The sequence below is a fragment of the Xyrauchen texanus genome, chromosome 18 (assembly GCF_025860055.1).
Source record: "Xyrauchen texanus isolate HMW12.3.18 chromosome 18, RBS_HiC_50CHRs, whole genome shotgun sequence".
Taxonomy (NCBI): domain Eukaryota; kingdom Metazoa; phylum Chordata; class Actinopteri; order Cypriniformes; family Catostomidae; genus Xyrauchen; species Xyrauchen texanus.
Genome location: NC_068293.1, coordinates 16,707,422 through 16,720,228, shown reverse-complemented (window position 1 = coordinate 16,720,228; position 12,807 = coordinate 16,707,422).

Here is a 12,807-nt window from a genome sequence, read left to right as displayed (position 1 = left end):
TCATTGACACCAAAACTATTGACGATATTGACGACTGTATTTCAAAGTCATTATTTCTGTTTAACACGTTTCACAAAACAAAAAACAATTTACAATAAGGTTCCATTTGTTAACATTAGTTAATGCATTAGGTATCATGAACAAACAATGAACAATACATATTTACAGAATGTATTAAACTCTATTAATATTAATTAATAAAAATAGAATTCATATTTGATTCATGTTAGTTCATAGTGCATTAACTAATGTTAAAAAATACAACTTTTGAATTTTAAAATGTATTAGTATATGTTAAAATTAACTTGAACTAATATTAATAAATGCTTAATAAGTATTGTTCTTTGTCAGTTCATGTTAACTAATGATGTTAACTAATGTTAACAAATGGAACCTTATTGTAAAGACAAAACAAAACAAAACAAAAACCCTCTGGGGTACGTGGAGTGCACCCTGTTTGAAAATCGGTGCTTGATATAGTCTATTTATCATGCATGAGGGAGATGTCTGCTTGTGGTAGTTTCACTCCTGAAATGTAACCTAATTTACAACCATCCATCCAAGTTCTTATTGAAAACCTCCACAGACTCTTAATGTTGTGTCTTGTCACTCCCCCGAGAAACATTAAAGAACTTCCTTTTTAGAAGTTATCATTATTCTGTCAGCTTGTCATGAAACGGTGGCCATGACTCATCTCTTTGCACTTTCATGTACTATGTTGACATTTAAATGATTTCTTAATGGAGGGTCTAGTGCACAAAAAACAAGCTCCTATTTGGACTAATATTGAGTCATCAGCCTCTGACAGACAGGTGGAAGGAAAGAGACAGACAGGTTATCAAAGAAACTGTAGAACAGTGTAACCATAAGAGAAAACCAGAAGTGGTCATTGTGTTATGGTTAAATCAGTTCATCTGTACCATCAGAACCATGTTTTAACAAAAAATAATAACCATCAATTCTGTGACAATTATGGTATCTGATCATCTGTGCATGGTCCTCTCAAATATAAAAATGTATGTAGTGCATCTGCATGAGAACATGGGATAATCTTTCCAAGAATAAGGGAACAGTAAGTATGCACTTAATCTCAGCGTCCACTCCATAACAGCGTGCTCATGGTCAGCACCTCCTCTCCATCTTTGAGAGCTCTTTTTGGCTAAGGCAGTAATTACAGCTCCCTGCTATGTATCTCTGTGGCTGTAATATGGAGGCAGAGGCGTTTGGATCCATTTGCAGTAGTTTATTCACACATATGATCAAACAGAGAGAAGCAGACATAAACAAGGGCAGGCACAGATAAAGGGGCAATCCAGTACTCGTAGTCAGACACAGGCAAGGGTCAGGGCAGGCAGCAAAGAATCACAGGGTCTAGAGTCCAGGCAGAGATCTAAGGTCCAGAGAATAATGGGGATCAGGGAATAACGCTTGGTAATGTCAGCAGAGCAGAACAACACTTCGCAAAGTAACAATGAATGGGGCAGTCCAGATATAGGGGAGATAATGATGAACAGGTGACAGTGATGAGGATAATCAGGTAAACCAGGCAGGGATGGAGCTAGATAATGACAGAGGGGAAGATGGGAAGTGTAGTTCTTAAAAGTCTGGGGAGAGGGAGCGGATGAAACCAGCGGGAGGCGTAGCAGAGCGCTCCGTAACAGAGCCCCCCCCTGCGAGCGGCTCCGGAAGCGAGGACCTGGCCGACGACTGGGTCTTCCACGGGGTCTTGGTGCGGGTCGATCTGGGTGGTCTTGATGGAAAGTGGAGAGTAACGAGGGGTCTAGAATATCCTGAGACCTCACCCAGGAGCGTTCTTCGGGACCGTATCCCTCCCAGTCAATGAGATATTGTAGTACCCTGCCACGGCGTCTGGAATCCAGGACCATCCGCACCCGGTATGCCACTGCGCCGCCGACCTCAATGGGGGGAGCCTGCACTGGAGTGACCTCCTCCTGGACCACCTCTCTCCTGGGAGTAGTAGCGGGTCTGAAAAGAGACACATGAAAGGTGGGTGAGATGCGGTAATGAGCAGGTAGAGCCAAACGAAAAGAGACAGGAGTGATTTGGCGGAGAATTTCGAATGGCCCGATGAACCAGGGGGAGAGTTTTCTGCAGGGAAGCTTAAGACTGAGATCCCTGGTGGAGAGCCACACCCACTGGCCAGGCCTGTATTGAGGTCCGCTGCGCCTTCTCCGATCTGCGTGCTGCTGATAGTGGCGGATAGCGCGCTGTAAGTGGACGTGGGCGGAGTTCCAGGTAGCCTCGCTGCGCCGTAGCCATGCGTCCACTGCGGGGAGATCGGATGGCTCACCAGCCCATGGGAAGAGCGGGGGTTGAAAGCCTAGAACACATTGAAATGGGGTTAATCCTGTAGCTGGTTTCACCAGAGAATTCTGGGCGTACTCTGCCCAGACCAAGAAGCGACTCCAGTCGTGTTGATTCTGATGGCAATAGGTGCGCAGAAAACGGATGAGGTCCTGGTTGAGCTGCTCCACTTGACCGTTGGCCTGAGGGTGGTAACCCGACGTGAGGCTTACGTTGATGTTTAGTTTGGTTCAGAGCTCTCTCCAGACTCTAGATGTGAACTGGGGGCCGCGGTCAGAAACAATGTCATCAGGAAGTCCAAAGAGATGAAACACATGATTCACGAGGGCCTCAGCTGTTTGAAGGGCGGTAGGCAATCCAGCCATAGGAACGAAGCGGCATGACTTGGAAAAGCGATCAACCACTGACAGAATGGTAGTGAACCCCTGGGGCCGGGGCAGATCGGTGACGAAGTCCACGGCAATGTGGGACCAGGGGCGCTGAGGGACGGGCAGAGGTTGTAACAGACCAGCAGGCTTGAGATGAGAGGATTTGACGGTGTTGCAAATTACGCATTGGTGGATGAGAGTGATGACGTCGGCTTGCAAAGTGGGCCACCAGAACTGGTTAGAGACGAGCTGAGTGGTAGCCGTGATACCAGGATGGCCCGCACTGGGAGTGCAGTGAACCCATTGGAGGACACGATGGCGAAGCTCGAGGGGAACATAGAGGCGATCTGCAGGGCATTCTGGCGGGGCAGCGTGATCTTGCTGTGAAGCAGTTACCTCAGCGATTATATCCCATTGCACGGGTGCCACAATTAGTGTGGAGGGAAGAATAGACTCGGGCTTGGATGGTTCATGGGGACTATCAAACAGGCGAGAGAGAGCGTCAGCCTTCCCGTTCTTGGACCCCGGTCTGTAAGTGATTTTGAAGTTGAATCTGGAGAAGAACAAGGACCAGCGAGCTTGACGCGCATTCAAACGCTTGGCGGATCTGATGTACTCCAGATTCCTGTGGTCCGTGAGGACAGTAAAAGGCTGGCGTGCGCCCTCCAACCAGTGCCTCCACTCTTCAAAGGCTGCCTTCATCGCCAGGAGTTCGCGATCGCCCACATCATAATTACGTTCTGCTGAGTTGAGTTTGCGAGAATGAAACGCACAGGGGACCATCTTGGCCGGGTTGCCATGTCGTTGTGAAAGAATCGCACCTACTCCTGTGTTAGAAGCATCCACCTCCACGATAAACTCACTCTCTGGATTAGGGTGGTGAAGAATGGGAGCTGTGGTGAACCTCTCTTTCAGCCGCTCAAACGCAGAAGTGCACTCGGGAGACCATCTGAACCTCTTCCCCCCCTCCCTGGAGAAGGGATGTGAGGGGAGCCACGATAATGCTGAAATTCCGTATAAATCTGCGGTAAAAGTTGGCGAACCCCAGAAAGCATTGCAACTCCTTCACAGAAGAGGGTTGGGGCCAGTTAACCACAGCTTGGACCTTGCTATCGTCCATAAGGGAAATCCTCCTCTCTGACCAGGAAATCTGGGGGTTATGATCCTTCAACCAGGGAAATCCTAGTATTACTGGATGAAGAGGTGAATTAATGGTAAATAGACGTATAATTTCAGTGTGCTGAGAGCCGATGTTAAGCGTGAGGGGTTGTGTGATATACTGTACCCTCCCGGTCCCCAGGGGGCGCCCATCCAGCGCTGCGACTGCTATCCGGGGATCGCAAGAGACGAGAGGAAGACGATGAGTTTTGGCAAAAGCAAGATCAACAAAACACCCTGCCGCTCCTGAGTCAACCAGTGCTTTAGTTTTGACACACTCTTCATTAGAACTTAACGAAATCTCCAAAATGAGTGAGTTTAGAGATGAAACATGGGGACTCACCGCGATCGAATCTGGGGGTGTGGGTCTCCCAGGAGGTCTCACTGGACAGGCAGCTCTCAGATGACCAGGTTGGGCGCAATACATGCACAGATTATGCCGCCTTCTCCTCTCACGCTCGGCCGTAGAGATATGGGTGAAGCCGATCTGCATAGGCTCTGGTTCCGTGCCTACTGGGGGATTAACAAAGTAGTTAGTTTTGTACGATGAGCGGCGGGCCCGGATGAGATGGTCGAGGCGAATGGCGAGCTCCATAATCTGATTTAAAGTTTTTCCATCATCGCGGCAGGCTAGCTCTCCCTGAAGCTCAGAGATGAGACCCTTACGGTATAACAGCTTGAGCGGGTCCTCAGCCCAGCCCGTCTGTGCAGCGAGCGTTCGAAAGGCGAGAGTGTAATCAGCCGCTGTAGAGCTTCCCTGGCGTAACGAAAGAAGGAGTTCCCCGGATCCTTTCCGCCCGCTGGGTGTTCGAACACCTCTCTGAAGTGAGTAACAAACAAATCATAAGAGAGAGTAGAGAGCTGACCTCCTGTCCACATCGCTGTTGCCCATTCCAGCGCCTTTCCAGTGAGGAGCGAACACACAAATGAGATACGGCTGTCGTCGGCGGCATGCTCCTGTGTCTGGTTAAAATAGTTCTCACATTGCATCAGAAAACCTTTACAAGAGCTGGGTGACCCAGTGAATTTTTCGGGGAATGACAGCTTGGGATTGCTGGAAGAGGTACTCACAACAGGCGGAGAAGGCGCAGGTGCGGCAGATGGTGGAGCCTGATTAGCGGCCGTGATCGCTGGGGTGAGTGCTTGTATGGATTTCACCAGTTCCTCAGTGAGGGTAGTCAATTTAACCAGCTGCTGGCGGTGTGTAACCAACTCTGATGCTTGTAGAGAAACCTCGTGGGCTAGGCGGAACAAATCTGCTGGATCCTGTGGCGGCGAAGTGTTCTGTAATATGGAGGCAGAGGCGTTTGGATCCATTTGCAGTAGTTTATTCAAACATATGATCAAACAGAGAGAAGCAGACATAAACAAGGGCAGGCACAGATAAAGGGGCAATCCAGTACTCATAGTCAGACACAGGCAAGGGTCAGGGCAGGCAGCAAAGAATCACAGGGTCTAGAGTCCAGGCAGAGATCTAAGGTCCAGAGAATAATGGGGATCAGGGAATAACGCTTGGTAATGTCAGCAGAGCAGAACAACACTTCGCAAAGTAACAATGAATGGGGCAGTCCAGATATAGGGGAGATAATGATGCACAGGTGACAGTGATGAGGATAATCAGGTAAACCAGGCAGGGATGGAGCTAGATAATGACAGAGGGGAAGATGGGAAGTGTAGTTCTTAAAAGTCTGGGGAGAGGGAGCGGATGAAACCAGCGGGAGGCGTAGCAGAGCGCTCCGTGACAGTGGCCTTGTGTTGCTGATCAGCCGAGTGTGGTCATAAGAGAGCGTGGGAGGATAGATGTAGAATGGCCCCTCATATTTGAATCATTGACTTTTACTTTTCTCTCTGCACAGAGATTCTCTCAGTCAAGACCCCTCTATGCCATCAGTCGAGTTGTTATAGCAGTTCATACATTGTATTCACCAAATGCATCTGTTGAATAATATTTGTCAAGCTTTGTTCTATAGAACAAAATAACATTTGATGAATGGATGGATGGATGGGTCCAGCAGTCAACACATGAGTTGAAAGTGTCATTAAAATCACCACAGAATTATGTGGTTGCTTCAGTAATTGCATTTTTCACCTCCAAATTTTCATTTTTTTTTCTTCAAATATGCTATATTGGAGAATGAGTTGTATGAAAGAAACTGTAGTTGTATGAAATAAATTGTTGTTGAGCATTAAATAATCAAATCTGGTGCCTCTGAACCCCGGACACTATTAGAAACTCGTCCAGGTCAATGGGATGTCTGACGACTTCTGAGATGACGTTAAAAATCTTGTGCCAGAAATCTTGAAGCCTAGGACAAAGTGCATAACTGTGAAGTAGGGTCACTTCAGTAGCCCTGCATTTATCACATATAAGAGAAACATCTGGAAAGGTGTAGTTTAGTCTTTGAGAAGTGAAGACTGTGCTAGATATTAAATTGGATGAGGCAGCGTCTGGAATTTATACAGAATTGATTAATTTTCTTGAGGCTATCCGCCCACAGCTCGTTGGGAATCTCCGTCCCTAGTTCCTCCTCCCAAGCAGCCTTAAATGAGGATGTAGATGGTAATTGGGAGGACTGAAGGGTATTATATATGCAGGAAATTTTTTTTCTTTGCCAGAATGATCCTTAAGCCATCAATTTAGACAGGAAGGGCCAACTGATACAAACTCTTTGAATGAGACTGCACATAGTTTCTGACTCACAGAAACCTAAAAAAATTACTCCTGTGGAGTTTGTATTTTTCCTGAATCATTTTGAAGGGGACAAAATTCCCCTCCATACAGAGGTCACCTACTGTGCAGATACTAATGATAGGGTTACTTTTGTAGATAGTTTTTTTTACAGTGTATAGGTGAAAGTATCATGGCATCTATGTCGTACGGGGAACATTCCTTATGTTGTAACCTAAATCTGTCACGGTTTATAAATCCTATGTCTCTTCCTTGTCTCGTGCTTTGTCAGTTACATGTGTGTGTGTGTGTGCGTGGATGTGGTGGGCATGACCACTCGTTACGTGATCAGCGATCAGCTGCAATCACTCCTCTTCACCAGCTGTAACTCATTCCATTTCCCTTTAAATACTCACCACTTTCTCATCTCCTTTGTCAGATCGTTGTTTGTGATGTCCGGTTGTGTTGATCCCTGTGAGTTCCAGCCCAGCGCCTTCGTTGTCCCTGTTTCGTGTTCAATTGGCTGTTATCTGGATTCGTCCTGTTTGTTCAGCACTCCTCATCACTTCTCTCACCTCATTCATCTGACCTTTGGAGTCCCTGCGTCACTAGACCTTCACCCTGGACTTTTTCCCTATTTTTCACATTTACTGTTAATAAACAGAGTGTCACTTGCAACTTGCTTCCTAGCTTCATTCATGACAAAATCAATCCCATTGTCCAATTCTATCGTTTAACATTATTGTCATAATTCTCAGATTCGCAGCCCAGTAGTAGAAACGGATGTTTGGGAGTGCCAGGCCCCCCTCGCATTTGGTCTCACAAAGGTGCATTTGCTTGATCCGGTGGCTTGCGGTGACAACGATTCTGAGGTAGTTGTACTTTTCTTTAGTAACTTTAAAGGGAACTTGAGAAATTTGATAGAGACCTTTAATCCCTACCAGCATGAGTTCACTTTTGTTTAGGTTTATTCTATAACCAGAGAATGATCTGAATTGTTCAATAACATCTAAAATTACGGGAATAATCAACGCAGGTTTGGTTACATATAACAAGACGTTGTCCACGTACAAAGAGATTTCCTGAACAGAACCTGAGAATTTTTTCAACTGAGCGATTTGCTTCTGCAAGGGCTTCTATGGCCAGGGTGAAAAGAAGGGGAGAGAGTGGACAGCCCTCCCTTTAAAGCCCGATGTTGCCCCTGTACCATACAACTACTCTACCGCCTCTATTGTGCCAAGTGACCCTGCTTTTTTGTGTTTTTTTTTTTGCATTCCTTGCATTGTTATGAACATGCTTTATGTAACAATAACTCTCTCAGTCGGCATTAAGGGAAATTTAGACCCTACACATACACTGATTTTAGTATAATTGTTTCAAACATAATGATATTGAAAATAACATTTTCATATTTTTATGTCTGTAATCATGTCACCCTTTTAATAATTTTTTCCCCCATCAGATTCATGTAGTGTCTACAGAATCATAGATAAGTGATGTATTTTAAAAGTTGTCAGTCACAAACACCTATAAAATATGTATATTTTTTATTCTTTCAGGCAAACAGCCATAAAAGGGAATGTAAATGACAGTATGTGTGCTACATTTTTAAATTGCAGCATAGAGTTTTTATTATAAAGGGACATAGCTTTCGCAACTCAGCACTCAATATTCACTACTCATGAGTACTTTTAAATGAGCTACTCTTTTACTCTTACTTGAGTAGTTTTTAGGACAAACACTTTTACTCTGCTCAAACAAAATTTTTTAAGAAGTAACAGTACTTTTACTTGAGTATTATTTTTCAGTACTCTTTCCACCCCTGGAAAACACCTTTTGGAAAAACTGTGGTTCATGAAAGTGTGGCCCGTAAATGTTAACTACAGTCATTGACATTGAAATTATTTATTTTGTGACTATGTAGAATCATCCCTCTATATCGGCAATCGTGGTCCTGTGTTTAAAGGGGATTAAGACAACAGTACCCCTGGCCTTAGCTGAAAAGGAACAGTGGAAGGACTGACCTATCCACCTAGCTCTCAGCCTAGTGTGTGTGTCATCTTAAGGTGCCACCACACATTTGCTTTTGAAATTATTGATTAGGTTCAGGTTTAAGGTTTAGGGTAGGGAGGTTGGTTTTGTGGATTTAAAACTTGATAAAGCATTAACCGTAGAATCCTCATCCTCATCAATTTGAACTCGCTTTTAGTGCCACTAAGTGGATAACTTAGAACTGCCGCTATAGATAAAATGAACCACATAATGACATGTTGCAAAAAAATTTCACGAGATTAGGCTGGATGTAAAATTCACACTATATGGTAAGATAACTCACAGTAAACCAAGTATCAGGTTTTTATCGTAGCATTTTTACAAATGTTATTTCTGTTAAAATTACAGTGCGTAGAGATGATCCAAATTTTGAACTGGATACAAATTATGGATGCTATAAACAAAATCTTATTTGCCCTTAGTTTAAGCATGAAATACAGCCAAAGGCTTTCTACAGGGAAGACATGTGCATGTCTAATTACTGGATTTCATATGCCCAAAATTCAATCAGAGAACAAGAGTTCTGCTCTAAACAACATTTACAATTTATTTTGTATTCAGAAGTCCACAGAGCAGCATCATTAGAAAACACAACATGGCTGCCTAGGGAAAGAAAGGCCTTGTTAGTTTGTCCAAAAACATGTGGGATTTAAACAATGTTTTCATCAACACATGCATTATAAATTGATATAATTCAGGAGGTTCTAAAACCATTTTTGCACATAAATGTCAGGCAATACACAGTTATTCCGATCATGTTCAGCTAGAATGTGAATGTATTTTTATGGGCAAGCCTGGGGGTAACAACCTGGTTCAGAGGGCAAAAAAACTGCATTCGTCTGCTTTGATATGGACAAATGCATTTACACTTGATCACACTCCCTTTTCCTCATATTAAATAGCTAATGTTTTGTTAAAATGAATGCAGAATTGGAGCTCAGAGGCCAGTGATTTGGGTGTTCATGTACCCCTGTGATTCAGACACTATTAGTATCTCTGAGTGCAATGGGATCTTTAATAACAGACGGTCCCTCCACAGGCTGCCAATCACTCTAATAATTTGATTTTAAAATGTTTGCAATAACCTGCGGCCCGCAGGAGTAAACATGTTTGTAGGGGTGTGAGGATGCACAGCCTCGATGTAATTATCTTAATGGAATTCCTCAGAGAAGCAAAGGGGGAAGCCTACAAAAATAAATAGCCGAGAGCCATATTTCAGACAGGGAGAAAATGAAAGGATATAATCCAAATACCTGTAAGAACCTATATGGTTTTGATGATAAGCGGCAGAGAACATGGGTGGTACAGGCAGCACTTCCTGCTGTGGTGTTGTTTTGTTTTGAAAATTGCTGGACCGGAACACCAGAGACGTGTTTGTGTTCGAGAAGCAGAAGATGAGAAAGGCTGCAGTTCTGCTTTATCAGACAGGAATCAGTTATTACCCTCACAAATACTTAATGGAGTTTACAAGTCTGAGTTCCCTGGGTACGACAGATGTGCAGAATACCCCACTGGCTTCTGCTGCCTGCATCACTAACCAAATCCTGTAATGGTAATATTTAGCAGCCACATGGCTCTCAGCTTGAACATGCTCAGATGGAAAGACCATCCGTCATGTAGATACAGAAATACTATCTTCTCAACATGTTATTACAGCCCATTACTAAGTTTATGTGTGCACATTTATGTGAGTGTTAAGCTAATGGAATGACAGGCCTTTTAATCAGCCCACAGAAAGTGTGCTCTTATTACAGACTCCCCTGATACCAGCACTGAGACTTCTGCTGGGACACTGATATGCTTCTGCTCTAGTCCTGCTTTGAAATGGCTTTTTTGCTTTCCGCAGCTTCCACACCTAACCAAACTAACATGCTGATCACAAGTCCAGCTTCTTCAAGGGATTAACATACACCAGAAGAGAGAGACACACTCACACACATACCCACACAGAGACATTAGTGTATTACGTCTGGCTCGTTCATGCATAGCAGTTAAAAATGACATTCAGCAGGAACTGAATCCGTGCATCTTTTGCAGAACATCACACAATCAGAGGTAAATGGATGGAAGGAAATTCAAATGTACCGTCTCAGAGGAGGGAACAGGTGAGAAACCACTGCAACTGCAAATGGAAGAACCAAATACTATAGGCCAACAACAGTACAGATTTGGTTTGGATAATTTATTTCAATGCGTAAGGATAATTAGAGATCATACAATATAAAAAATGCATTCTAACAAATACTGTTCAACTTCTAATATGTCCTTAGCTCATGCAGGTAACTGCCTTAAACGGTGTCCTAAATAATGCAATAAAGTAACATCTAATACAATTTAATCTGTGTTTTTTGTCTTACAAGCAACAAGACGTTTTTATTAAAGATGTAGTTTCTATTTTGCAGCACCACTTTGGGTAGCCCCGTCCATTGTGTTATCTTATCCGTGCACTCATACGTTAAAATACACGTTTCGAAAGTAAAGCCACAAGACTTGACATTACAGTAGCAGCTTTTTAATTTAAAGCTTGAGTCGAGCCTCTTCCTCGAGCCCCTTTTTTGTGGACAGCAAGCCACATCCATTTACCCTTTATTACTCAAAGATTATATGGGTGGGTGAATTTATGAATAAAGACTTTTTAGCCCAAGACAGACCACTTGTATTAAAATGAATGGGAGAAATTAGAATGCCCTGTAGAGCACAAGAGTCTGGTTCTGGAAGTCAAAAATAAATAATGTAATAATTTGTTTTCCATAGACAAATGTATTTTTACAGATTTTAACTTGCAAACCTTCAAAAACAGACCTTCAGTAAGCGCAGAAGTTGTTAATTGATGGTAGATGTTTCAGTTAAAGCATCAATGAAGCATCAATCCATGTTATTTCAACTTTATTGTTTAAAAATCATGTTTAATAGCAGAATTCAACTACACTACCCATGGTCCAGCAGAGAAAGATCCATCAATCAGAGAGCAACGGCCAAGAAATCCCTCCAGACAAGCACGGAAGGGACCACCCACTTGCGTGACGCACTGTGAAAGACACAAAAGAGTCTCCCTTCACCCTCAAACTACTTATATATTTGTATAAATCTGAATATTTCACATAAACATAAATGATATTGTTTCTATACTTAAATCAACAACACAAAATGAACAGTTTTATATATTGCCATATTTCTATATTCGATTACATCATTCTTCGTGGGATTGTATTTCTCAATTTCAGTATCTCTATTTCAGGAATTTCAGTATTGCACCTTTCTTTTTGTCAGATTTTGTAATTTTTTGCTTAAAAAAAAAAAAAAAGATTGTAATGTTGTGATTTACCTTGGAGCTGGGAAAAATACTTCCGGAAACCCGACAGCTGAAAAAATGGGCGGGCACTGTTGTGCTTTTTATGGCGAATGTCGAAAAGGAAGCCTTACGGGTAAAACAGCCAATCTCCTTTTATATACAGACCTTACAGGTAAAACAGCCAATCTCCTTTTATATACAGACCAACCATTTTGAAGATTTCTGCCTTTCCCCATTCAAGTATATGGGGCTATACTTTTATGCTGCTTGCATCTAAAATAGCTACCCAGGGGCATTCTCAAGATGGCCGAGGAGTGGACTGACTTGCAAAGATGATTTAGACAATTTTTCAGATTAAATTACACATTTTTGTATACAAGAATAAATTAAAGTGCTTGGACAAAAAGTATGATCCTCACATTTTACCCTTTGGAATGCCTTGTCACATAGAGTCCTTTTGTAGGTGCACTACTGTAACACATTTGTTGTTTGTTTTTACAACTGGAGGGACAAGTTTAAGAATTGCACGCCACAGAAGTTGCACTCAGTAATTTTTTCCAGATTAAAAAAGTTTTACTCCTAACAAAATTTTATTGTAATTTTGAAACACAAATATGTATAAAATCATGACCACTCACATGAGATGAGGACTGTAGTCATATCAGTAACCTTATAAAAGCTGTTTTATTCTACATGGGGCAGGGGCGCCTCATGGGAGATGCCATTTTAGAATCACATGACCAGCTGCATACTGCTCACTTAATCTCAGTAACCATTTTGTTATTGGACACTTTCACTCTTGGATTAAATTATTCATGGCTGATTGGCATCTACCCTAATATTATTCTATTTGTTCCATATCCCGAGGATACCAAAGCCAGCTCCGTTCCTGCTTGGTGTCGCACTCGACTGCTATGTGTCGCTGAGAGATGACGACCAACTAC